Genomic DNA, 23,575 nt, shown 5'->3' on the forward strand with positions numbered 1-23,575 from the left:
TAAAAAATGTTTATCACACAATATATCAGAAAAACGTAACAAACCTGAACCAACAACCATCAGCAACATAGCTGCAAAATATTAGCTTGAACCATATGAAATTGCCAAGAGTTGACCACTTTTTGACCACAAAAGCAAAAATTTCTGTAAAGAAAAGGTCAATAAAATTATGGTAAATTGAATTTTTAAAAAAATTATTACACTTGGAGTTCTGTGATACATGTGCAGAACGTTCAGGTTTGTTACAGTATAGGTATAAACATGCTATGGTGGTTTGCTGCACCCATCAACCCGTCATCTACATTAGGTATTTCTCGTAATGCTATCCCTCCCCTAGCTCCCCACCCCCTGACAGGCCCTGGTGTGTGATGTTCCCCTCCCTGTGTCCATATGTTCTCATTGTTCAACTCCCACTTATGAGTGTGGTGTGTGGTTTGATGTTCCTATGTTAGTTTGCTGAGAATGATGGTTTCCAGCTGCATCCATGTTCCTACAAAGGACATGAACTCATCGTTTTTTATGGCTGCATAGTATTCCATGGTGTATATGTGCCACATTTTCTTTATCCAGTCTATCATTGATGGACATTTGGGTTGGTTCCAAGTCTTTGCTATTGTGAATAGTGCTGCAATAAACATACATGTGCATGTGTCTTTAGAGTAGAATGGTTTATAATCCTTTGGGTATATACCTACTAATGGGATTGCTGGGTCAAATGGTATTTCTAGTTCTAGATCCTTGAGGAATCACCACACTGTCTTCCACAATGGTTGAACTAATTTACACTCCCACCAACAGTGTAAGAGCATTCCTATTTCTCCACATCCTCCCCAGCATCTGTTGTTTCCCGACTTTTTAATGATCACCATTCTAACTGGCATGAGATGGTATCTATTTGTGGTTTTGATTTGCCTTTCTCTAATGACCAGTGATGATGAGCTTTTTTTCATATGTTTGTTGGCCGCACAAATGTCTTCCTGTGAGAAGTGTCTGTTCATATCCTTCACCCACTTTTTGATGGGATTGTTTTTTTGTGTTCTTGTAAATTTGTTTAAGTTCCTTGTAGACTCTGGATATTAGCCCTTTGTCAGATGGAAAGGTTACAAAAATTTTCTCCCATTCTGTAGGTTGCCTGTTCATGCTGATGATAATTTCTTTTACTGTGCAGGAGCTCTTTAGTTTAATTAGATCGCATTTGTCAATTTTGCCTTTTGTTGCCATTGCTTTTGATGTTTTAGTCATTAAGTCTTTGTCCGTGCTTGTGTCCTAAATGGTATTGCCTTGGTTTTCTTCTAGGGTTTTTATGGTTTTGGTTCTTACATTTAAGTTTTTAATCTTGAGTTAATTCTTGTATAAGGTGTAAGGAAGGGATCCAGTTTCAGTTTTCTGCATATGGTTAGCCAGTTTTCCCAACACCATTTATTAAATAGGGAATCCTTTCACCATTGCTTGTTTTTGTCAGATTTGCCAAAGATCAGATGGTTGTAATGTGTGGCATTATTTCTGAGGCCTCTGTTCTGTTCCATTGGTCTATATATCTGTTTTGGTACCAGTACTATGCTGTTTTTGTTACTGTAGTCTTGTAGTATAGTTTGAAGTTAGGTAGCATCATCCCTCCAGCTTTCTTTTTGCTTAGGATTTTCTTGGCTATATGGGCTCTTTTTTGGTTCTATGTGAAATTTGGTTCTTTTTGGTTCCATATGAAATTTAAAGTAGTTTTTTCTAATTCTGTGAAGAAAGTCAATGGTAGCTTGATGGGGATAACATTGAATCTATTAATTACTTTGGGTAGTATGGCCATTTTCATGATATTGATTCTTCCTATCCAAGAGCATGGAATGTTTTTCCATTTCTTTGTGTCTTCTCTTATTTCCTTGAACAGTGGTTTATAGTTCTCCTTGAAGAGGTCCTTCACTTCCCTTGTAAGTTGTATTCCTACGTATTTTATTCTCTTTGTAGCAATTGTGAATGGAAGTTCACTCATGATTTAGCTCTCTGTTTGTCTGTTTGTTTTGTTAATCTTTTCAAAAAACCAGCTCCTAGGTTCACTGATTTTTTTGAAGTTTTTTTGTGTCTGTATCTTCTTCAGTTCTGCTCTGATCTTAGTTATTTCTTATCTTCGGCTAGCTTTTGAATTTGTTTCCTCTTGCTTCTCTAGTTCTTCTCATTGTGATGTTAGAGTGTCAATTTGAGATCTTTCCTACTTTCTCTTGTGGGCATTTAGTGCTATAAATTTCCCTCTAAACACTGCTTTAGCTGTGTCCCAGAGATTCTGGTATATTGTGTCTTTGTTCTTATTGGTTTCAAATAACTTATTTATTTCTGCCTTAATTTTGTTGTTTACCCAGTAGTCATTCAGGAGAAGGTTGTTTAGTTTCCACGTAGTTGTGTGGTTTTGGGTGAGTTTCTTAATCCTGAGTTCTAATTTGATTGCAGTGTGGTCTGACAGACGGTTTGTTATGATTTCTGGTTTTTTTGCATTTGCTGAGGAGTGTTTTACTTCCAATTATGTGGTCAGTTTTAGAATAAGTGTGATGTGGTGCTAAGAAGAATGTATATTCTGTTGATTTAGAGTGGAGAGTTCTGTAGATGTCTATTAGGTCTGCTTGGTCCAGAGGTGAGTACAAGACCTGAATATCCTTGTTAATTTTCTGTCTCATTGATCTGTCTAATATTGACAGTGGGGTGTTAAAGTCTCCCACTATTATTGTGTGGGAGTCTAAGTCTCTTTGTACGTCTCTAAGAAATTGCTTTATGAATCTGGGTGCTGCTATATTGGGTGCATATATATTTAGGATAGTTAGCTCTTCTTGTTGCATTGATTCCTTTACCATTATGTAATCCCCTTCTTTGTCTTTCTTGATCTTTGTTGGTTTAAAGTCTATTTTATCGGAGACTAGGATTGCAACCCCTGCTTTTTTTTTTTTTGCTTTCCATTTGCTTGGTAAATCTTCCTCCATTCCTTTATTTTGAGCCTATGTGTGTCTTTGCATGTGATATGGGTCTCTTGAATACAGCACACCAATGGGTCTTGACTCTATCCAGTTTGCCAGTCTGTGTCTTTTAATTGGGGCATTTAATCCGTTTACATTTAAGATTAATATTGTTATGGGTGAATTTGATCCTGCCATTATGATGCTAGCTGGTTATTTTGCCCGTTAGTTGGTGCAGTTTCTTCAGAGTGTTGATAGTCTTTACAATTTGGTATGTTTTTGCAGTGGCTGGTACCGGTTTTACCTTTCCATATTTAGTGCTTCTTTTAGGAGTTCTTGTAAGGCAGGCCTGGTGGTGACAAAATCTCTCAGCATTTGCTTGTCTGTAAAGGATCTTATTTCTCTTTCACTTATGAAGCTTAGTTTGGCTGGATATGAAATTCTGGGTTAAAAATTCTCTTCTTTAAGAATGTTGAATATTGACTCCCACTCTCTTCTGGCTTGCAAGGTTTCTGCAGAGAGATCTGCTGTTAGTCTGATGGATTTCCTTTTGTGGGTAACACGACCTTTCTCTCTGGCTGCACTTAACATTTTTTCCTTCATTTCAACCTTGGTGAATCTGATGATTATGTGTCTTGGGGTTGCTCTTCTCGAGGAGTATCTTTGTGATGTTCTCTGTATTTCCTGAATTTGAATGTTGGCCTGTCTTGGGTTGGGGAAATTCTCCTGGATGATATCCTGAAGAGTGTTTTCCAGCTTGGTTCCATTCTCTCTGTCACTTTCAGGTACATCAATCAAATGTAGGTTTGGTCTTTTCACATAGTCCCATATTTCTTGGAGGCTTTGTTCATTCCTTTTCACTCTTTTTTCTCTAACCTTGTCTTCATGCTTTATTTCATTAAGTTGATCTTCAATCTCTGATATCCTTTCTTCTGATTAATTGATTCAGTTATTGATACTTGTGTATGCTTCATAAAGTTCTTGTGCTGTGTTTTTCAGTTCCATCATTTCAGGTCATTTATGTTCTTCTCTAAACTTGTTATTGTAGTTAGCAATTCCTCTATCCTTTTTTCAAGGTTCTTAGCTTCCTTGCCTTGGGTTAGAACATGCTTCTTCAGCTCAGAGGAGTTTGTTATTACCCACCTTCTGAAGCCTACTTCTGTCAACTCATCAAACTTATTCTCCATCCAGTTTTGTTCCCTTGCTGGCGAGGAGTTGTCATCCTTTGGAGGAGAAGAGGTGTTCTGGTTTTTGGAATTGTCAGCCTTTTTACACTGGTTTTTCCTCATCTTTGTGGATTTATCTACCTTTGGTCTTTGATGTTGGTGACCTTTGGATGGGGTTTCTGTGTGTATGTCCTTTTTGTTGATGTTAATGCTATTCCTTTCTGTTTGTTAGTTTTTCTTCTAACAGTCAGGCCCCTCTACTGCAGGTCTGCTGGAGTTTGCTGGAGGTCTACTCCAGACCCCGTTTGCCTGGGTATCACTAACGGAGACTGCAAAACAGCAAAGATTGCTGCCTATTCCTTCCCCTGGAAGCTTTGTCCCAGAGGGGCACCTGCCAGATGCCAGCCAGAGCTCTCCAGTATGAGGTGTCTGTCCACCCCTGCTGGAAGGTGTCTCCCAGTCAGGAGGCATGGGAGTCTGGGACCCACTTGAGCAGGTAGTCTGTCCCTTAGCAGAGCTCAAATGTTGTGCTGGGGGATCCATTGCTCTCTTCAGAGCCAGCAGGCAGGAATGTTTAAATCTGGTGAAGTTGTGCTCACAGCTGTCCCTTCCCCCAGGTGCCCTGTCCCAGGGAGATGGGAGTTTTATCTATAAGCCCCTGACTGGGACTGCTGCCTTTCTTTCGAGATGCCCTTCCCAGTGAGCAGGAATCTAGAGAGACAGTCTGGCTACAGTGGTTTTGCTGAGTTCGAACTTCCTGGTGGCTTTGTTTACACCCTGAGGGGAAAACTGCCTACTCAAGCCTCAGTAATGGTGGATGCCCCTCCCCCGACAAAGCTTGAGTGTCCCAGGTCAAGTTCAGACTGCTGTGCTGGCAACAAGAATTTCACGCTCATGTATCTTAGCTTGCTGAGCTCTGTGGGGGTGGGATCCACTGAGCTAGACCATTTGGCTCCCTGGCTTCAGCCCCCTTTCCTGGGGAGTGAATGGTTCTCTCTCGCTGGCATTCCAGGAGCCCCTGGGGTATGAAAAACAAAAAATCCTGCAGCTAGCTCAGTGTCTGACCAAATGCCTGCCCAGTTTTTGCTTGAAACCCAAGACCTTGGAGGTGTAGGCACCCAAGGGAATCTCCTGGTTTGTGGGTTGCAAAGACCATGGGAAAAGAGTAGTATCTGGGCCAGAGTGCACTGTTCCTTAGGGCACAGTCCCTCACGGGCTTCCCTTGGTTAGGGGAGGGAGTTCCCTGACTCCTTGGGCTTCCTGGGTAAGGCAATGCCACACCCTGCTTCGGCTCGCCCTCCGTGGGCTGCACCCACTGTCTAACCAGTCCCAGTGAGATGAGCTGAGTACCTCAGTTGGAAATGCAGAAATCACCTGTCTTCTGCATTGATCTCACTGGGAGCTGCAGACTGGAGCTGTTCCTATTTGGTCATCTTGCCCCTTGGTCTGGTTTTCAACCTTCAGTCTTCCATATTTATTTTAAATTAATTTTCTTCAGCTTTATTAAAAAAGACTATAAACAAGTAAGAGTAAAGCATAGTTGGTTTATGGTTGTAATGAAGTTATAGGTATGTCCTAATGATTTGACAGTTTTGCAATAGTATCTTGTAATCCAAGTACATGATATATTTCTACATTATTTAGATCTTGTGTTAGGTTTTTCCATAGGATTAATTTTCTTCATATTGGCTTTCTTGCTATGTTTCTTTTTAGTGTAAAGCTAATCCAGCAAAAGGAATAAAACCGGAAGGAAAAAATGTCTTAAACCATTATTATTGGTTGACCCTGGTGGTAGGGTTATGAATGAAACATCTTTGCTTCTTCTACTTTTTTACATTTTCCAAATTTTCCATATTAATCATGTATGATTTTTATAATAATAAGAAATTAAATTTAAGAATTAGATAATTGAATTGGATAACTGATTGAATTAATAAAATTTAAGAATGAGAATAGGAATAACTGTGTTTTGAAAAATCATATACACAAGAGTTTTAGATGGAATTCAATACTAAATTTATATGTTATACTAAATTAGTAATTCTCAAGGAGCAAAGGTGCTGGGGAGTGTGGAGGAGCTCTTTGTTGGTGTTGCACATACAATTTAAGACAACATTTTCCTTATTCCTCACCATTTTAACCATATCACCTAGCCAGCATCTAGTAGCACTCAATAGACATCTGATGCATGAATGAATAAGTGAACGAAAACATTGTGACAAAATGGTATAACGCTTTGTATTTGAAAAATATACGAAAGTCTATTCAAAATATAAAATGGGAAAATAAAATTCAATTAAAAATCTTGTTTGGTGAGAATATACAAAAGATATACCTTCTTGTCTATGAATTAGTAATAAGAAATTGTCTTGAGGAAGTCAACCACATCTGGAAGGTTCTCTCTGGAGAAGGAACATAAGTGAAAAACACTGCACTAAATTATAACCAAGAGTCACAACTTACCATTTTAATGCTTCAGCACAGGCACAGAGACTAACATTTACTAAGCAAATAAGAAGTCTTGGCAAGTTAATTAAATAATGAATTATTTTTGGTGACCAAGGAGTTGGGCTTCTCATTTTGAAACCACGCATGAGATTTTTCCCTTTCCACCTTTTACTAAAATATTATATTAGTGTGAAAAATTATACAAGGACTGAGATAAAAAGAAATCACATCTGTCCTTGACAATGGGCTGAATGTAGAGGTGAAGGAGTGGTTTTACTATCTAAATGACTGAAAAATAGGTTATGGTGCCCCAGAAAATCCTTGTTGTTTGCTGACAATTAGTGATGTCTGTTTAAATCATGCAGTTTTATTAGGCCTTAAAAATATCTTTTAGTTAGTTTCAATTTCAACAAGAGAAAAGGAGAGCAGGGCAGAGTGGAATGCTGCTCAGAGTCCGGTTGGAAACCTTCAACTTTGTTCTCCCTGTTTTCAGATGAGTGCCCATTTGTGGCTGTACCTTTTCTCTTTCTCCTCTTACCATTACACTCCCCTCTTCTCTCTTATCTTAGCTGTTCTTTTCTTCCTCCACTTCTTAGGGAGTGGGAGAAACACCCTAAATCAGTTGGAGGTGAGGAAAGAAGAAAAGCACCCCAATCTTGGTAGTTCCTCATTCTTCCCTTCATCACGTCCCTTTCATCAAGCTCTGCCTTCACCTGCAATCTAGATACAATCCAATTTATAGTATCCATTCAACCAAAAAAATACTGAGCTTTTACTATGTCAAAGTAGTGTTCTGGATGCTCAGCTCCATCAGTAAACAACCTAGACCAACATCTTGCCATTGTTTACATCTTGCCGTGTAGAGTTTACACCTTGTGGTCTAGAATTTACATCTTGTTGTGGAGGCAGGCAGATGATTAACAATAAACTTAAGTAGGTCTAGGTGTCAAAAGGTGGTAAATGCTACAGGAAAGAGCAAAGGTCGAGCCAGGCAAGGCAGATTGGCTGTGTGGGTGTGGAGGAAGGGTGCAAGAGTACTGTCAAGATAAGCCTTCCTGAGAACATTTGAGCCAGGACATGAAGGACATGAGGAAGTGAGACAGTCGCTATCCAGGGAAGGAATTTCCAGGCAGAAGAAAGAGCCAGTGCTAAGCCTTAAGGTGGGAGCATTTCTGAGAGAATGGAGAATCACTGGAGTCCATTGTGCTTGGAGCCCAGCAAGGGAGAAAAGATTGGAGGACTCAGGAGGTGCTGGGGCAGGTAAACTGCTTTTTGACTGGGGAGTTCAAAGGGTAATGCTTCGGATGAATGCAACTGAAAACTTTCTCAGAATTGTTTTCATACTATCTCTACAATTCACTTTCATGTGAAAACTTAATTGGCGAGCAGATTAATATGGTGATCTTCCCTTAGATCACTAGGAAAATTTTGTTTTATGAACTTTTCTTCCCTTTTCATTAACCAGTAGAGAAAAGAGTTGTAAAGGAGCCACAGAAAATTATAGATTTCTCCCTACTACTGAGCTACTGAGATAGGAAGATGTTCACATTAGCAACTGAGTATATTTATGTATTTTCCTTTAAGGTTTGAAAGGGCAGGAATATTTGACTTAGGATACTAGTCTGTTTAGAAACATGATTCAACTAGCTACATGACTAAACTAGCAGCTTTCAGACAGAATGCAAGGTCAAAACTTAGTGCTTGATAATAATAAAGAAAGGGCAGAATATTACGAAATTTTATGATCTGGGTAATCTATTGGCTCTTTTTTTTTTTTTTTTTTTTTTGTCAGTGTAAGGTTACAAGGTGATAAATTAAGTTGCTAATTTTCTATATCTACCATTTACTTTTCCCTTATCATGTGTCTGGCAATATGCTGAGTTTTCTACCTCTAGCATTTTATTCAAACTGTGCAATCTGCCTGCTGAAACAAGTATCATGAACTTCATTTCCTAAGGTAAGAAAATTGAGGCCCAGAGAGGTTAAATAAGTTTAGGATCATCTGCATAGCCAGTAAGTACTATACTTTAATATTCCCTCTTTTGCCTTCATGCTTTGCTGTCACTCTATGTTTAAATGAGCAAAGGACTTATGTTTAAACAGGTATATAGCAAGTAGTATTTTCTAAATGAATTCCACAAGATGCTCTATTGCAAAAGTTCAAATAAGTTTAGAAAAATGCTGCAAATTTTGTGCTTCTTAAGAGATTTACAGTGCAGATTAGCACATTAAAGCCTTTGGGAAGTTTGTATTAGAAAAACCTTTATTAACTTATTTACCCCAATTTTTTCCAAGCTTTTTGATCATGCAACCCTTTAAAAAACAACTAGTATGATTGCTTTTATAGTATTCTTTGGGATACACTTGGAGAAGTGTTACATGAAAAGATATAATTGGATAAATTTAAATATAGGAAGAATTCTTTAATAAGTTTTTGGAATAAAACACCAATTTTGTTTTTAGGCTGTTTAACATACATTTGAGCCAAGACATGAAGGACGTGAGGACATAATTTACTTTTGTCCTTGTAAGGACATAATGAACTTTTAGCGGTTTGCATTCTTTGCTTTCTTTTGAATTTCATGTTACTTTATAAAGGTAATTATTTAATCAATGAAACCATTTATTAAGTGTCAGACACTATGGTAGGTGCTGGTAATATAAAGAGAACATGTAAACATCAATGCAACATATCTCCTAGTATGGGCTTACAGTATAGTGAGAGACACAAACAAATAATTTATAGGATTGAAATAAGTCTTACATTTGCCACATCATTAAAGTACTATGGAAACAAAGGCACAAGAATTTAACTCTGTCCAACGAAGTCTTTCAGGAGGAGGTGATATTGGAGCTGAATTTTAAAGGATTCATAGATGTTTATTTGAAGGACTAATGCAACATGTTGGAGGTGAGTCTTCAGGAAAGAGGCAACAAGAACCATTTGGGTAACAAGATAGGACTTGGCAAGTTTGGGGCATTGTAAGTGGTTCGTTATGGCTAGAATCCAGGGCTCTCTGGAGAGACTGGGAGTACACAGATCACTCAAGGGTTTGGAATGACCTGTCAGGCTACCAAGACAGAAATAACAAAAATCAGATGTGGGTTTAGAAAGAGCATTTTGGCTGTGATACAGAACATGATGGATAATTGATGGAGCGAGATTCCTGGGGAGATAGAAGAGGATAGGGCCTTGTAAGTACATCTGCTGGTATTTTAAAATTAGAAAAAGAAATTTTTGGTAGCAAAAGCAGAACAGACCCTCCAAGTCTTTGCAAATCATGGGACTAGAATGTTTGGAAAGGAAGATGCTAAAGATTTTCATTCATCTGTTTATCACCTATGTTGAGTGTCCTCTTGAGCCTAGGCAGTGTGCCCAAAGCTGGGAGAATAAGATACTGTAAGAGATGCTGGGAAGATCCCCACCTCTCCTTTCCAGAAATTCAGTGTATCAGACAAATTGATTTACAGTTGCAACCATGGGCTTTTGGCATAGCCATTCAACAAGATTTCATTCTTTTTCAAAAACAATTCATTCGTCCACCAAATATTTGTTAAACAAATGTACATTGCATTGTAGTGGTTCCTCAGGGAGCTGGATGTACCTGCCAATTTGTTTCATTTTATTTGAAGCAAGTCCACAGACAAGTAAACTAGTCAAGTGATACCAGGCAAAGTGTGATTTGCTTTCCAACAGATGGTGACAGATTAATTTCCTAAGAGATTGATCTGCCCCAGAGGTACTGGGAAAGTCTTGTTACGGAGGCAGATTATAGTCAGGACCTTGGAACATTGTTGGGAATAATTGAGGTCAGGAAGGGTATACCTAGGTGGATGGAGACAGCCCCTGAGCGCGGGATCAGTCCTTTTGGAGTGAGCACGGAGTATTCAGGTGCCTGGGAGGAGAGAAGGCTTGTGCTTCAGCACTGATTGTGTGCACCGATGGGGGAACATACCTGCCTGCTCAGAAGCTTTGGCTTCTCTCTGTAGGTGAGAGACAGTCATTAGAAGTCCTTGAACAAGGAAGAAACATGGTGAAAGCAAGGATTTCATTGAGAAGTCCCTCATGGAAGAAGAGGATTAGATTGGAAAGAGCCTGGCTTAGGGAGGGAGCAGTGACAATCAGAAAAAGGTAGATAGGGGCAAAGATAGTGGAAGAAGAGGAAAAACTGCCCAAAGCTTTGTTCTTGTGTGGGAAAACTGGTGCTGCTGGCGTGAAAGAGGAAGCAAGAACATGTGCACCGACATGGCTGAGAGTCTCCAAAACCACTGTCTTTCCTTAAAACAGTAATGATCACAAGTGGCTTACAGCTTTGCATATAGCCACTGGGGCAAAATCCTATTTAAAGCTAATTCATTTTCTGAGCCAGTGCATGATAATGTGATGTAAAGGAGTTTTGGGAGGCAGATGATCAGAACTTGTAAGCTAACTAAATGTCATAATATTTATTAGAAGCCTTTCTCTACTTCCAGAAAACTCCTATAAATGTGGCTGTAATGTAGGCTACAGGTCATCGTACTGAAGTGGAAACAATGTATAATACCTGAAAGGTTAGAGAGGTTCAGGGTTTATAAAGAACTTCATTATTCATCTGAAAGATATTGTTTTGTTTTCAATGTACATAAAAGCAACGTATCATATGTTTTGATCTACGTATTTGGAAGGGGATAATGGTGTGGTGGGCATTGAGCATATGGAATTGTTTAATTAGAGAGATGCCCTTTACATTACTATAAAATATAACCAGAAGCTCCTGTTTAGACTTCTAAAATCTACTTCTTTGAAAACATTACTAAAATGACCACAAAGACCTGTCCTCACAAGTGGGAGCTATTAATCAATAGTGTGTACACATGGACATAGACGGTGGAATAATAAACACTGGAGACTCTGAGGGGTGGGAAGGGAAGAGGGAGGTGAGGGATGACAAATTAGTTGATGGGTACAATGTACATTATTCCTGTGATTAATTTCGCTCTGCTTCCTCTTCGGAAACTGAGAGGAAATTTAGTTTCCTCAGTTGCCACTCCTCCAAACTCCTGCGTGGGTGGTACAAGCCTTGCTGTCGTCTTGAGGCAGGAGGGGTCAGGGAATTTCCCCCATTGAACCTGATAGCCTTCATTTCATTTCTGTCTTCTCAGGGAGACATTTACCCCTCTCCACTAAACGGTAAAAGACTTGGAAACTAGGACGGTATCTATGGATCTAATGGCTCCTTCACCACTCTACTATATATCCATGTAACAAAACAGCGCTTGTGGCTGGGTTACCGTGGCTCACACCTATAATCCCAGCAATTTGGGAGGCCAAGGTAGACGGATCACCTGAGGTTAGGAGTTCGAGACCAGCCTGGCCAAGATAGTGAAACCCCGTCTCTAATAAATATACAAAAATTAGCCGGGCGTGGTGGTGCATTCCTGTAATTCCAGCTACTCGGGAGGCTGAGGCAGGAGAATTGCTTGAATCTGGGAGGCAGAGGTTGCAGTGAGCCGAGATCGTGCCACTGCACTCCAGCCTGGGTGACAGAGCAAGACTGCATCTGGGGAAAACCAACCAAAAAACAAAAAAAAAAAAACAGCCCTGGTACCCCCTAAATCTATAAAATTTTCTAAAAAATAAAATGACAGTAAAGGAATGAAAAAGGCATAGGCACAAAGCAGATGGGATAGGAGACAAAAGCAAGCTGGAGTAACACTGGAATTCTAGAAAGTGGAAGGCTTAGCAGAGCAGTTCCGGTGGAACCCACGCCTGTGGAGCAAGGGCATGAGCAGCGAGCCCATCTAACGACGGGTCTCCAGATAGGCTTGGGATCTAGAAGCGACAGATGCCTCTAAAGGCTGGGGGTAGGCTGGGGCTGAAAGCAGAATTGGTGTAAAGTCTTTAAAAGGAGCAATTAGATCCACAAATACCTTCCTAGTTTCTAATTCCTCTACTATTTAGGAGAGAGGGGTAAATGGCTCCCTGAAAACAGAAATGAAGTGAAGGCTATCATGTTTAGTTGGGACAAACCCTAGCCACTCCTTCCTCCAGACTGACAGGAAAGTTCATACAACCCATGAAGGAGTTTGGAGGGGTTGGAGGGGTGTTATCTGAGGAAACTAGTAAGTCCAAGAGAAAGGACCTTCAGAAACTGGCATTTAAAGGATTAGGTCCCCACCTGATTACCCTAGAGATACACACACAGAAATGTGATTGGACAGTCAAGGATCACTGTATGATGCTTGTAACCTGAACAATAGACACCCAAACAGTCACACACCCAAACAATCACACACACACACACACACACACACACACACACACACGCGCACACACACTCTTACTTCACTTCTGCTTCTGCTGGAGGAATTTACAAGATGAAGAACCTCTTGTATCTCTTTTGGGCCACTGTCTGTGAAACGAATGGTTGCATGTGCTCTTGGCTAAGCCAACTCCATCCTGAAGACAGATTTTTGTGAGGTGGGGAAAATCCGCCCAGCATTAGTAGTGTTAGTGGTTGTCCTGGGTCCATCCTGGTCTGTATTCCTGCTTTTTTATTTTCAGATTTAAATCCAGAGTTATTACAGATGGTAACATCCAATGCCAATTTATGGATCTTTTTCATAATTCACCTGCTAGGAATCTCAGGTAACCTATAAAATATGCTTTTATTTGGTCATTTTAAGAGTTAAGTTTCTGCATTTCAGGTATTTTATCCTGTATTGTCAGCACATTAAATTAGGGAACACATTCGTTGACATTCTATGTATTTTCCTTTGTATTTCAAAGTCAGAGTCAAGTATTTAAAAAGATAAGATCTTTCATTTTGTGTGTGATCCCATGGAAGCCTTTCTACTATACATTTGTTAACATTCTCCCACCTCTGGCCTCTGATTAAGGAATTGCAGAGTATTCTCTATGACAACTCATTAAACCCATTATTCCTCCCACAGTGGTTGATCTACTTTTAGTGATATTTGTTGATTGGAGCTTAGCTTTTGTGTTTGCCAAACATCATTGATGTGTTTTGAGGTCATGTGGTTGTGGGGGGTGGAGGGTGGTTGTAAATGTAATAGTGTCCCTCTAGTATTGTAATACTTCAAGGACATAGGATTTATTTTTAAAAATCTTAAATCTTTTTGTTTGTTTTTCTAGGAAATCTTAAGTCTATGTTCTTTGATTTGAGCCTATAGAGTTTCTTGGTAAAGTCTCCAATTATTGGTTTTCTGAGTAAATTCTTGAGAATTGGTGAGGCTCCCAGGATCATTGTTTGTCACCCTGTTCTAATTAATAGGAAAAAAGCATATAAATCTTAGATGTCTTAGATCTGGGACTATTGCATCTACTTGGCTTGAGCCAAAGTGTCATCTAATTTTTAATCCAGTAATTGCAGCAACATATTGCTTCCAAAACAAATCACATTTGTAAATGCATATTGAGGATTTCCCACATGAAAGGCATTACCAGAGAGTGAAACAGAAATATAAGGTCTGAATTTTGTCCTCTTGGAGGGAACATTCTACTGGGAGAGATGAATTGAGAAAGGTTAAATAACAAATATTTACAGACGATCAACATAGGCGCTTGCAAATATTATTAAGATTAATTGCATGTGAAAAATTGCTATTGAGTTCAAGGCAAAAGAAGTGAATTTAAACTGAGTGGCACAGGAAGAACTCATAAAAAGGTGAGCTTGTGCTGGATGAGTGGATTTGGGCAGATAAAGAAAGACTGGAGCAAAAATAAAGAGGTGGAAAACCACAGGGGTGTTTGATAAATGGAGGGCAAGGAAATCAGCTGTATGGTGGGGGGGTACCTTCAACTTAAAACCTCTGTACCAGTTAGGGTGCTTGAGTGGTAAGGAGCTGAAACCAATTCTGGCTCACTTAGGCAGAGAAAGAACATACAATCCATGACTACAATATATCCCGCCATCTATTTAATCCCCCTTTAACTTTTCTTTATTTTTTATAGTTTGTGTAGTTTTCTATGCAGAGGACTTGCAAATCTTTGGTTACATTTGTTCTTAAGTATTTGACACTTTTATGTTATTATTAAATTTTTTTTTTTTTTTTTGAGACGGAGTCTCTCTCTGTCGCCCAGGCTGGAGTGCAGTGGCGCCATCTCAGCTCACTGCAAGCTCCGCCTCTCGGGTTCACGCCATTCTCCTGCCTCAGCCTCCCGCGTCGCTGGGACTACAGGTGCCCACCACTACGCCCGGCTAATTTTTTGTGTGTGTTTTTAGTAGAGACGGGGTTTCATCATGTTAGTCAGGATGGTCTTGATCTCCTGACCTCATGATCTGACCGCCTCGGCCTCCCAAAGTGCTGGGATTACAGGCGCCAGCCACCATGCCCAGTAACTGTCGATGCTACATAGAAATACAATAGATTTTTGCATATTGTCCATGTATCTGGCAAACTTGCTAATTTAACTTATTAATTATAATAATTTTATCTATGGATTCTTTTGGATTTTCCAAATATACAACATGCCATGTATGAGTAGTGACATTTTTATTTCTTCTTCCCAGCTCCATAACTTTATTCCTTTTTCTTGACCTATTGCATTGACTGGGATCCTTTACTACAGTGGGAGGAGAAAGTGATGGTGGGTATTCTTTTCTCGTTTCTGATCGCAGGGCAACATTCAACTTTTCACCATTATGAATGATGTTTGCTCTACAGATTTTTGTAGAACCATTTATCAGATTCAGGTAGTTAATCCTAACTTGGCTAACAGCAATTTTTGAAAAATGAAGTAATATAAAAATTAAGAAATTAACATGCTGCTAATGATATATAGTTAAGTTACGTAAATATATCAGTTTTTCTATATCTATTGAGATGATCATATGAATATTGTCCCTTATTTAATATGGTGAATTGCATTCATTAATTTTCTTTGTTTTTTTTTTGAGATGGAGTCTTGCTCTGTCACCCAGACTGGAGTGCAGTGGTGCAGTCTCAGTTCACTGCAACGTTCACCTCCTGGGTCCAAGTGATTCTCCTGCCTCAGTCTCCCGAGTAGCTGGGATTACAGGTGCACACCACCATGCCCAGCTAATTTTTGTATTTTTAGTAGAGGGGGTTTCCCCATGTTGGCCAGGCTGGTCTCGAACTCCTGACTTCAGGTTATCTGCCTGCCTCAGCCTCCCAAAGTGCTGGGATTATAGGTGTGAGCCACTATGCCCGGCTGGATTCATTAATTTTCAAATGCATTTAAAATTTCTGAACTAAATCCAACTTAATTATAATATAGTATCTTTTTTAAAGGGAAAAGTAGATGAATCAGACTCAAGAAAAAGAGGAGCCAGAATAGCAACTTTCTGAACTAAATCCAACTTGATTATAATATAGTATCTTTTTTAAAGGGAAAAGTAGATGAATCAGACTCAAGAAAAAGAGGAGCCAGAATAGCAACTGATATGGTTTGTCTATATCCCCACCCAAATCTCATCTTGAATTATAATCTCCATAATCCCCACCTATCTAGGGAGACATCTGGTGGGAGGTGATGGGATCATGGTGGCAGTTCCCCCCTTGCTGTTCTTGTGATAGTGAGTGAATTCTCATGAGATCTGATAGTTTTATAAGGGGCTCGTCCCCCTTCGCTACTCACTCTGTCTCTCACCTGCCACCACGTAAGATGTGCCTTGGCTATTCCTTCGCCATCCACCATAATTGTCTGAGACCTCCCCAGCCATTTGAAACTGTGAGTCAATTAAACCTCTTTTCTTTATAAATTACCCAGTCTTGGGCAGTTCTTTATAGCAGTGTGAAAACTAACTAATACAGCAACCATGGCGGGGGAAAGCTGAGCACCTTGACTGGGTGTATCCAATGGGAGAGGAGATTTTTTCCCACAGCCAAATCAGGACACTCTTACAGCTTTGTGTTTAAAATCTTGGGCTCTGGACTCAGGCTGCCTGGTTTGAAGTGCCAGTCCTCCCTCTTATGTGGCATGGGACCTTAGCTCTGAGTGTCCTTCTCTATAAATGAGGATGATGTTCTATTTACACAGTACGATTCTAAGGATTAAATGATCCAATACATTAAAGTGCACAGGTCAGATCACTCTCAGCCCATAGAAGTAATGATAATTCCAGCTATTATTATTGTTATTTGTGAATATGAGAAAGAAGAAAGTTCACTCTGACATCCTGTAAATGGAAAGTTCAACTGAACATTGAAAAATGTTTAAATCTGTCTATCAGAAAGTTTTTCATCAAAAGAAAACACTGAGTAGTTTGGTGTTTTAGCTTGATCCAAAACCTTGAATAATTTTCAAAACTCATTTATGATATCTTAAATGTACAATGACTTATAACCTTTGATTTTTTAGCAGCTTTATTGAGGTATAGTTGACATACAAGGAATCGCAGATGTTCAAAATGTACAGTTTTGTAAGTTTTGATATATGTATACAATCATTAAACCACTACCACAATAACATAAGGAACATACCTGCCCCCCACCCACACATTTGATATGCCTCCTTTTAAAATTCTCTTTCCTACCTTCCACCCCTCGCTGTCTACCAAAAAGAATGTCTGATGGTGCCCTGGGTCCACTCTGTCTAGAAAACACCATAGAAAAAGACAGCAAAAGTGCTTTCCCACTCTGGAGTTCTGCTTGATTTTAATGGACATAGATTAGTGTGAACCACATAAACCAGTACTAAAATACAGGATTTGATCTAGAAAAGGTGATGCTAAAAGTGCATGCAGATAAAAACTTATTTGTTTTTCAGACACCAAAATGAAAAATTATTAGGATGCCATGACACATGAACACTTTTATATTCCACAACCACTGTGCTCTCCTTTTGGTGTTCATTTGCAATAAATGGAATGTTTATGTCCCTTCCAAATTTGTATGTTGAAATGCTAACTCTCAAGATGATGGTATTAGGAGGTGGGGCTGTTGAGAGGTGATTAGTCCATGAGAGTGGAACCCTCAAGAAAAAGATTAGTGCCCTCAGCAAAGAGGCCTAGGAGAGCTAGTTTGCTCTTCCCAGCACGTAGGGACACAGCAAGAGGGTGCTGTCTGTGAACTAGAAAGCAGGCCCTCACCGGATACCAAATTTGCCAATGCCTTGGCCTTGGACTTCCCTGCCTCCAGAACCATGAGAAGTAAATTTCTGTTGTTTATAAGCCACCTAGTCTATAGTGTGTTTTGTTTTATCAGTCCGAATGGACTAAGGCATTATTTATTGTGAGTTCTATTCACCATGGAGCATATGTGGCCTATGTGTCCCTGGCACTGTGGCAGGAACTGAGCAGAGTACACAGGGGAATTAATAATGCTTGGGCCTATCTTTAAAACACCTAGAGTTTAGTAGTAATCAACTGGAAGTAGTAGGGTAAAGAAAAGTAAGTGACTTTTGTTGAGCCCTGCCACGTGTTAGAGACTGTGCTAAAGTGTTTACCCGCATTATCTTATTTGAACCTCACGGCAAACCTGTGCGGTGGATCCTATTCACCTATTTACAGATGGGGAAATTGAAGCTCAGAGAGGTTAAGTAACTTGCCCAAGGTTATAGAATTATCAGCAACAAAGCTGAAAGTGGCAAAGGGCTCTTTCTAGTCAGGAGGAATTAAGAGAGCGTGGGTGCAGTGGCTCACATCTGTAATCCCAGCATTTTGGGAGGCTGAGGTGGGAGGATCAGTTGAGCCCAGGAGTTTGAGATCAGCCTGGACAACATAGTGAGACCTCGTCTCTGCAGAAAAAAAGAAAAAAAAAAAAAAGAGCTTGGGATTGTTCCTCCTGTGACTCAGCATCACCTTAGTCTTGGTCTGCCTCCACTCTGAATTGTGCCCTAACCCTAGTCATTGCTTCCTTCTTGGTTTCTGCTGCAAGTCTCTGCCTCTCCCACTGGCCCAGTTCTGGGGTTCCTGTTCCTGTTATGCACATCAATCCCTGGATTTCTGAGATCCTAGAGGGTGGGCTTCCGCTTAGTCCCTGTTTGTCTTCCCAGGGCCAGGCATCCTAGTCCTTGCCCTGGCACTGGGGCTTCTCTTCCTGCTGCCTTTGACTCCCTGGGGCTGACCATCTGCTGTTCTATCCCTGCATCCTGCGAGCTTTCACATCCCCTGTCTCAAGCTCTGCTTGCCCTTTACTCTTGAGGGGAACTCCCTGCCTCTACCTGTTGGACTGGTCTTGTCCCTTCATGGGTCCTGCCCTTTCTGACCATCCTGTACCCTGGTCTGGCCTCCCATTTTCCAGAGCTGATCTGTCTCCATGTGTGTCCTGCTTCTCAGAGGGTCTTGAGTTCCAGCTTTTCCAGGTCTGGCTGGTGCCATGGCCAACACCTGTCTTATCTCTCCCATTCGAGTTCCTCACTAGCTCCTTTTTGACAGTTCTTTCTTTTTTGGGGTCTAACTTTGGCCTTGCTGCATGAATCATTAACACGTAAGTATGTGTCTTCACAATTAATTGTTTCCATTTGGTGTTCGCTGTAGTCCCGGAGGATGGAGAGGGAACAACATCTTGTATTGAATGTCTTGACATCACTAGAAATTAGACTGCTTGTGCTTCCTGGGCATGCTGAGGTCGCAAGAATAAAGAGTATCCCTGAAGACATTCTTACCAGTCTTCCCTGGTGAAACATTCATCCTAAGTTTTCCTTTTAGCTCTGAGACCACTGTTGCATAATTTTTAATATGTCATTAAATTAAATAGACATAATTTTCTCTGTCTAGCCAAACTGCTGTTAGAAGAATCTTTGCATAAAACTAATCATAAAAAAGACATTCTTCTTGCCTCTTTTCTCTGGAAAGAGTCTGTGTCACTCAAGAGTGAGGGGCACACTCATTCTTTTGTGCCTTGTTCATCTGCTCAGGGGATTATTGATTAGCAGATAGAAATGTGGGTGCAGGCTGGGCGCAGTGCCTCATGCCTGTAATCCCAGCAGTTTGGGAGGCTGAGACGGTGGATCACTTGAGGTCAGGAGTTCAAGACCAGCTTGGCCAACATATAGTGAAACCCCTGTCTCTACTAAAAACATAAAATTAGCCAGGTGCGGTGGCGCATGCCTGTAGTCCCAGCTACTTGGGAAGCTGAGGCAGGAGAATCGCTTGAACCCGGGAGGTGGAGGTTGCAGTGAGCCGAGATCGCGCCACTGTACACTAGCCTGGGTGACAGAGTAAGACTCCGTCTCTCAAGAAATAAAAACAAAAAAAAAAAAAAAAAGAAAGGAAAAAGAAACTTGAGTGCAGATAAGTTTTTTGGGGGGGTTTGCTTTTAATTCTTTGGAAGGACTGAGCTTGGCTGGCTGGGCACCTTGAGCAATGTGGACATGGGCAGCTGCTTGTCCCAGGGATGCCAGGGACAGAGTCACAAGAGGGATAGTTAGAAATGGTGCCAGGTTCTCGCTGCCTCGTGCCAGGTCAGTTCCCAACATAAGCCTTTGTACAAGACACATATAAACCCTCAGAGAGTTTATGCTAACCCGGTGTCTTGGCCGTGGCTTACTCACGATGGAATACGGATCATATTTTATCCTGGCCACATGGAATAATAGACATGTAATCACTTTGAGATTTGAGTTGCAGGGTCTTTGGTTTCTAATAACCTTCATAATTTTCTCCCTCATCAGGGAGACAGAATAAGGTGTTTACATTATGACTACCTTCATTTTGCAGGAATAAGATCGAGGTTAAATCTACAGTTATGTCTTGATAGACTGCGGCAGATTTCTGCATCAGTAGAAAGTGCTGTTTTCCCACTAATCAGAGAAAGAAAGTGCTAGCCATAATGATATGGGTCCACTGTGAAGTAGAAGACAAGAAACAGAGCAGGATGTGGAATTGGGAGCAATGAGAGAATGCCCAGAATTGCCCTTGGCACCCTGCACCTTAGATCACCCTCATTAACTGCCTGCTGTTTACTTTGAAAATCTGTCATTTTTTGAGAGATAAAATCTGAAAATGCAGTTTCTTCAAGTTAGAAATGGTAATTTTTATAATAGAGTTTTAGAAAGCCATGCTTCTTTTCTCTTCTAGGAGAACATTTTTATTTCAATTATAAAATTGCCACTATAAATAGCCAGTCAAGTTCAAAGGGGATGAGTCTCATCAGGCAGTTAATTTACATTATATAAAAAAGTATGAGTTATTTAACTAAACTAAAAAAGCAACCAGTATCTGTGGTCACATACTGTATGTGATCCCTTTTACTTCCATGGTAAAAAGTGATTTCATAACCTTGCCAATATAATTCCAAAGAACTAAGGACTTAGTGATTATTGCTAATTGAAGTTATTCTGTTTATGAGCAAGCAACATTATTTCTTTGATTAAAACCAGAAAGGACTTACATATCGGTAAATAGGGTTCCTTATATATGTGTGTGTGTGTGTGTGTGTGTGTGTGTGTGTGTGATTTTATGAGATCTGTCTCATTCTTCTATGCTGGTGAGTGTTGATTAGTTGGATTGCCTTTTCAGTTGACCTATTGCTTTTTAAGAGCATTTTTGGATATAGTCCCTTAACCCAGAATTAACTTCTATGATAAAAAGACTTTTTGGGTTGTCAGAGAGGCTAATAGGGGTTATACAGGCAAGGAATCTTTTTACCAGTCATCAGGTCTCATCTTGCAGACTGTGAGTACTGTGACCATGCCCCATGAAGGGTAGTACAAATCATGATATTGAAATTGAGAGAGATGGCTGCCTTTTGGACAGGAAGAGAACTAGAGGTTTTTAACTTTGTGAATCTAACCTCTCCAGCTGCATCCCCCAGGGCTGCTGTCCACATACCCTGTGCTCCAGTCCCTCTCATGGTTTCTCTCACCGCCGCCACTCTTTGTTTCGCTTGCTCCTTTATCCTGAAGTTATCAACTATGAACCTGTGAAAAGCCCAGATAACAGTAACAGGTGATGTTTATTTATGGAACATTTACTGTAGACAGTGTCATTTTCTAAGTACTTTAACCATATTGATTCCTTTAATCTTTGCAATTACACAACGAAATAGGTTCTTCTCATACTCCCATTTTACAGTTGAGGAAACTGAGGCACTAAGGAGTGAAATGACTTGTCTGGGACCACAGAGTAAATAGTTGAGCTAGTATTTGGACCCAGACTGTCTAACTCAAGAACCCGTGTTATTGGCCACCATACTCTATAGCACCTCAAACCCAGATCAAATATACACAGCACCATCACATAGTAAAATAAATCAGTGTCATGTCCATCCCCTCTGCTTAATTGTATGTTTCTTGTGATGAGGAACATAAGCCATCTCCAATGCCTGGGGTCACACATAGCAGGTGCCCCTATAACTGTCATCATTGTCATCGTCATTCTTATCTTCCTCTTCCTCCTCATCATAATCTACTACATATAAGGCTAATTTGGGGGTCAGGCACACTTCACATAAATTAGATTTAATTCTCGCAACAATCTTATGAAGTTTGCATTGTCCCCAGTTTATAGGTGAAAAGAACTTGCATTTAGGAAGTGGTAAAATGGGAATTTGCGACCCTGCCATTTGGTTCCAGAATCCTTCCTCCTAACCACTGTACACTATATGCTTAATAAATTAAGAAAAAAAGAAACGAATAGGTGAGAAAAAACAATGATGTGATGAATTTTGCTGCCCCTGGTATTAGGATTTTTTTTTCTTCTTCTTGCTAGGCTCTAGAGGGCCCAGATCCTGTGGAGCTTCTCTCCGAAGGGAAGGGTCACTGTTCACCCTGATTTTCCTGGAGTCACAGATATACTTCTGCCCTCCACCAGATGCCTCTATCTTACACAATTATTTTCCTTTACAGATTTGGTTGATTACATACTCACTTGTGATAACTGGGTTGTCCCTCCTACTCTGAAACTGTGAGAGAGTTCACTCAATTTCCAACTGCGTATGAAGCTCTTGAGTCAGATTGTTTTGCTCGTGACACCTCAGCTCACACCAGTGCAGAAATGGAGGCTTTAATTGGCTATAGGATTGAAGGGTTGGTTTGGTGCATGGTGGTATTTTAAGAAAGGCAAAGTTTTATTTAAATGATGAATACTCTCTTCCTGGGTTTTTTAGGTTAGCCAGTGGGCCCTGCCAGAGGCCTGGCTGCTTGTGAGAAAATGAGAAGGGTGATCAAGTACAAGAAGAGGCTGCCAAAGAAGTGGACACAATCTGAGTCAAGTTCCATCTTCTTTGTGGCAGCCATGATTCTGAAGGTCACCAAAGGGCATTTTTCCCTGAGTTGTTTTTGGAGCCTGTGCCACTGGCTTCAAATGCCGGGTCTTGGCCACCTCAGTTGCTATAAACTATGGTTACGAGTGCTTCAGAGCCGCTTCCCAGCATCTAGCTGACAAGGCCCCACCTGTGCCTTGCTCAGCCCCACTTCATTGCTCCTGCCCTCCATGGGGAGAGGGACTCACCACCTGGCTGACAAGATTAGGGCCTCTTGCTGCACTTTTTGGCATCTTGCTGCTCCCTGTATAAGGGTAAAACTAACCTTCTTTTTTCTTTTTATTGAGACAGTCTCACTCTGTCACCCAGGCTGGAATGCTGTGGTGCGATCTAGGCTCACTGCAGCCTCTGCCTCCAGGGTTCAATTGATTCTCCTGCCTCAGCCTCCTGAGTAGCTGGGATTACAGGCGTAATTCCAGGTTAATTTGTATATTTTAGTAGAGATGGGGTTTCATCATGTTGGCCAGGCTGGTCTTGAACTCCTGACCTCAAGGAATCTGCCTGCCTTGGCCTTCCAAAGTGCTGGGATTACTGGCATGAGACACCACCCCACCTCCAACCTTCAAAAGATAAAAAAACGTGTAAACTGAAATGAAGACTAGATACTAATGAGTCATTGGACTCATTATGACTTCCTTAAGTCATTTTGACTTAACAAAAATCTATTAAAATCAAACATTAATAAAGCAGACTATAAGTAAATAAATTATATTCTTTGGCCATTTCTTCATTAGACAAGAATGCTATCTTTCATGGCTGTGTTATTTTGGGGATGGCTGGTAGCTCACAGAACCAATCTAACATCCCCAGATTTTTTTTATAGTTCTGGATTAGGTTTCTTAGCATAATGCGTTGTTG

General features: G+C 40.4%; 1 protein-coding gene across 11 annotated transcripts in view; it reads left to right on the top strand.

Annotated features, from left to right (window-relative positions):
• Nucleotides 1-23,575, top strand: part of LOC105489041 (estrogen receptor 1) — a 432,743-nt gene that overhangs the window by 54,228 nt on the left and 354,940 nt on the right. The window contains exon 2 of one of the 11 annotated variants that reach the window (XM_071095958.1): nt 4,366-7,807. The exons of the other annotated variants lie outside the window; for them this stretch is intronic. The gene's annotated coding sequence lies outside the window, so the exon portion shown is untranslated. The remainder of the gene's footprint in view (nt 1-4,365; nt 7,808-23,575) is intronic. 11 annotated transcript variants of the gene reach the window in all.

Source organism: Macaca nemestrina, chromosome 5, assembly GCF_043159975.1.
Source record: "Macaca nemestrina isolate mMacNem1 chromosome 5, mMacNem.hap1, whole genome shotgun sequence".
In the NCBI taxonomy this organism is placed as follows: Eukaryota; Metazoa; Chordata; class Mammalia; order Primates; family Cercopithecidae; genus Macaca; species Macaca nemestrina.